Below are 5,000 nucleotides of genomic sequence, written 5' to 3'. Positions count from 1 at the left end.
GACCATGGGCACAAGGCCATGGCATATGGTGAGGAAAGGACCACGGTTGCCAAGGTTAGGCACCGGAATGCTTGGCCTTGGCTTGCCAAAGCAGGGCATTGCTGGGTTGGGCTCCCTTGGCCTTCCGGGCGCCTTGGACGCTGTCTTGGGAAGACCATGGGCACAAGGCCATGGCATATGGTGAGGAATGGACCACGGTTGCCAAGGCTAGGCATATAGAGAGGAATCGCATTTTTGCCCGGATAGGCACCGGAATGCTTGGCCTTGGCTTGCCATAGCAGGGCATCGCTGGGTTGGGCTCCCTTGGCCTTCCGGGCGCCTTGGACGCTGTCTTGGGAAGACCATGGGCACAAGGCCATGGCATATAGTGAGGAATGGACCACGGTTGCCAAGGCTAGGCATATAGAGAGGAATGGACCACGGTTGCCAAGGTTGCGCAAGTTTTGGGCATTTTTTGCCCGGATATGCCCAAGTATGCCCCGATAGGCCCGTTACGCCCCGGTATGAACGCGTATGCCCGGATAGACTCGGTATGCCTTGGGATACATGGGTATGCCCCGATAGGCTTGGTACGCCCCGATATGCGCACGTGTGCCCCAGTAGGGCTCGGTATGCCCCGGTATGTACGCGTGTGCCCCGATAGGCCCGGTATGCCCCGATATGCACACGTGTGCCCCAATAGGGGTCGGTATGCCCCGGTAGGTACGCGTGTGCCCCGTAATGCACGTTTCGCTGATCTCCCCGCATGTCCCGCCCCTATATGTAATACTTACTTACTTACTTACTTTCTTTCTTGCTTGCTTGCAATGGTTGGGAGTGCCCGGCATGCCCCGCTGCAGAGACCAAGGGCGCAATGACTTGGCACCGCGGATGCCGGGACTCCGGCACTTCCCGTGGCACTGATGGTTGGTTCCAAAGACAAAAGGCCGTGCAAGGCCACCGCACCGCGGATGATTTTGCTCGTGCTGGCGCCTTTGTGTGGCCAAAGAACATGCGCGAATGCTCCTGTCGGAAGGGTTGGTGTCCTGGCCCCGTCGGGTGTCACGAATGCTCGGTTGCGAAGACCATGGGACCAAAGCCATGGCACGTCGGATGATGGCTCCAGCTGGCACCCCGGCACTTTCTGTGGCATTGATGCTCGGTTTCAAAGACAAACGTGCGCAGGGCCAGGGGACCGCGGATGACTGCTCGTGCTGGCCTCGTTGGGCGGCATTGATGGTCGGTTGCAAAGAAAATGCGCGATTGCTCGTGTCGGGGACTGGCAAGCCAAGGCCAAGCGAGCCATGGCAACGCGGATGATGGCTCCAGCTGGCGCCCCGGCACTTTCTGTGGCATTGATGCTCGGTTTCAAAGACAAACGTGCGCAGGGCCAGGGGACCGCGGATGACTGCTCGTGCTGGCCCCGTTGGGCGGCAATGATGGTCGGTTGCAAAGAAAATGCGCGATTGCTCGTGTCGGGGCCTGGCAAGCCAAGGCCAAGCGAGCCATGGCAACGCGGATGATGGCTCCAGCTGGCGCCCCGGCACTTTCTGTGGCATTGATGCTCGGTTTCAAAGACAAACGTGCGCAGGGCCAGGGGACCGCGGATGACTGCTCGTGCTGGCCCCGTTGGGCGGCATTGATGGTGTGTTGCAGAGAGCATGTGCGATTGCAAGTGTCGGCCGGGTTTGGGTTCCCTTGGGCTTTCGGGCGCCTTGGACGCAGTCTTGCGAAGACCATGGGCACAAGGCCCCGTCCTGGCCCCTTGTTCGATTCGCTCTCGTCTTGCGCTTGCTTCCAAGGTCCTCCATGACCTTCCCCATGGCCTTGCTAGATCCCCCCCATGACGCATGACCTCTGTCCGTTGATTGGTTTTGAGTGCACACCATGCCCGGCTTGGCACCGTGTTGTCGCGTGAGTGGCATTTGGATCGTGCATGGTGGTGGGCTACCTGCCAATGCGCACAAGCCTTGCACACTAGCCTTGCGCACGAGCCTTGCACAAAAGCCTTGGACACAAGCCTTGCGCACAAGCCATGCATACAAGCCTTGCTCACAAGCCTTGGGCACTGGCCCATCGCACTAGCCTTGCACACAAGCCTTGCGAACTAGCCTTGGGCACGAGCCTTGCGCACTAGCCTTGGGCACTAGCCTTGCACACAACCCTTGGGCACTAGCCTTGCGCACCAGCCTTGCCCACAAGCCTTGCACAGCAGCCTTGCACACTAGCCTTGCATACAAGCCTTGCACACTAGCCTTGCACCCAGGCCTTGCTCACTAGCCTTGGGCACTAGCCTTGCGCACTAGCCTTGGGCACTAGCCTTGCACACAGACCTTGGGCACGCAGGCCTTGCACGCTAGGCATGCTTGGGCAAGCAGCTCCCGCAACAAGTCGGCGGGTGTAGGCATGGTTGGGCGCAGATCCCGCATCGTCTCGTCGCGTCTGGGCGCAAACCCGTCGCGTCTCGTTGCGTCTTCAGAAGTCGTCGCTAACAGCACCTTTGGTTGCCACTGGTGGTTAGGCGGGTTAGTTGCGCAAACCCTATAGGAGGGTGGCATGCTGCGGGGCGCTGGAATGCGCAGGTTTAGGGCGTTTTTGCCCGGATAGGCACTGGAATGTGCTGGTTTTGGGCGTTTTTGCCTGGACAGGCTAAGGAATGGGCATGCTTTGGGCGTTTTTGCCCGGATAGGCACTGGAATGGGCTGGTTTTGGGCGTTTTTGCCTGGATAGGCTAAGGAATGGGGCATGCTTTGGGCGTTTTTGCCCGGGCAGGCACTGGAATGCCTGGCCTTGGCTGGGCATTGCTGGGTTGGGCTCCCTTGGCCTTTCAGGCGCCTTGGATGCTGTCTTGTGAAGACCATGGGCACAAGGCCATGGCATATAGTGAGGAATGGACCACGGTTGCCAAGGTTGCGCAAGTTTTGGGCATTTTTTGCCCGTATATGCCCAAGTATGCCCCGATAGGCCCGTTACGCCCCGGTATGAACGCGTATGCCCGGATAGACTCGGTATGCCTTGGGATACATGCGAATGCCCCGATAGGCTTGGTACGCCCCGATATGCGCACGTGTGCCCCAGTAGGGCTCGGTATGCCCCGGTATGTACGTGTGTGCCCTGATAGGCCCGGTATGCCCCGATATGCACACGTGTGCCCCAATAGGGGTCGGTATGCCCCGGTAGGTACGCGTGTGCCCCGTAGTGCACGTTTCACAGAACTCCCCGCATGTCCCGCCCCTATATGTAATACTTACTTACTTACTTACTTTCTTTCTTGCTTGCTTGCTTGCTTGCAATGGTTGGGAGTGCCCGGCATGCCCCGCTGCAGAGACCAAGGGCGCAATGACTTGGCACCGCGGATGCCGGGACTCCGGCACTTCCCGTGGCACTGATGGTTGGTTCCAAAGACAAAAGGCCGTGCAAGGCCACCGCACCGCTGATGATTTTGCTCGTGCTGGCGCCGTTGTGTGGCCAAAGAACATGCGCGAATGCTCGTGTCGGAAGGGTTGGTGTCCTGGCCCCGTCGGGTGTCACGAATGCTCGGTTGCGAAGACCATGGGACCAAAGCCATGGCACGTCGGATGATGGCTCCAGCTGGCGCCCGGGCACTTTCTGTGGCATTGATGCTCGGTTTCAAAGACAAACGTGCGCAGGGCCAGGGGACCGCGGATGACTGCTCGTGCTGGCCTCGTTGGGCGGCATTGATGGTCGGTTGCAAAGAAAATGCGCGATTGCTCGTGTCGGGGACTGGCAAGCCAAGGCCAAGCGAGCCATGGCAACGCGGATGATGGCTCCAGCTGGCGCCCCGGCACTTTCTGTGGCATTGATGCTCGGTTTCAAAGACAAACGTGCGCAGGGCCAGGGGACCGCGGATGACTGCTCGTGCTGGCCTCGTTGGGCAGCATTGATGGTCGGTTGCAAAGAAAATGCGCGATTGCTCCTGTCGGGGACTGGCAAGCCAAGGCCAAGCGAGCCATGGCAACGCGGATGATGGCTCCAGCTGGCGCCCCGGTACTTTCTGTGGCATTGATGCTCGGTTTCAAAGACAAACGTGCGCAGGGCCAGGGGACCGCGGATGACTGCTCGTGCTGGCCTCGTTGGGCGGCATTGATGGTCGGTTGCAAAGAAAATGCGCGATTGCTCGTGTCGGGGACTGGCAAGCCAAGGCCAAGCGAGCCATGGCAACGCGGATGATGGCTCCAGCTGGCGCCCCGGCACTTTCTGTGGCATTGATGCTCGGTTTCAAAGACAAACGTGCGCAGGACCAGGGGACCGCGGATGACTGCTCGTGCTGGCCTCGTTGGGCGGCATTGATGGTCGGTTGCAAAGAAAATGCGCGATTGCTCGTGTCGGGGACTGGCAAGCCAAGGCCAAGCGAGCCATGGCAACGCGGATGATGGCTCCAGCTGGCGCCCCGGCACTTTCTGTGGCATTGATGCTCGGTTTCAAAGACAAACGTGCGCAGGGCCAGGGGACCGCGGATGACTGCTCGTGCTGGCCCTGTTGGGCGGCATTGATGGTGTGTTGCAGAGAGCATGTGCGATTGCAAGTGTCGGCCGGGTTTGGGTTCCCTTGGGCTTTCGGGCGCCTTGGACGCAGTCTTGCGAAGACCATGGGCACAAGGCCCCGTCCTGGCCCCTTGTTCGATTCGCTCTCGTCTTGCGCTTGCTTCCAAGGTCCTCCATGACCTTCCCCATGGCCTTGCTAGATCCCCCCCATGACGCATGACCTCTGTCCGTTGATTGGTTTTGAGTGCACACCATGCCCGGCTTGGCACCGTGTTGTCGCTTGAGTGGCATTTGGATCGTGCATGGTGGTGGGCTACCTGCCAATGCGCACAAGCCTTGCACACTAGCCTTGCGCACGAGCCTTGCACAAAAGCCTTGGACACAAGCCTTGCGCACAAGCCATGCACACAAGCCTTGCACACAAGCCATGCATACAAGCCTTGCTCACAAGCCTTGGGCACTGGCCCATCGCACTAGCCTTGCACACAAGCCTTGCGCACTAGCCTTGGGCACGAG

Source organism: Tasmannia lanceolata, unplaced genomic scaffold (genome assembly GCF_043159265.1).
Source record: "Tasmannia lanceolata isolate RefF3 unplaced genomic scaffold, GAP_Taslan_0.1 ptg000036l, whole genome shotgun sequence".
In the NCBI taxonomy this organism is placed as follows: domain Eukaryota; kingdom Viridiplantae; phylum Streptophyta; class Magnoliopsida; order Canellales; family Winteraceae; genus Tasmannia; species Tasmannia lanceolata.
The sequence above is the reverse complement of the archived record's forward strand: the minus strand, read 5'-3'. Positions refer to the sequence as shown.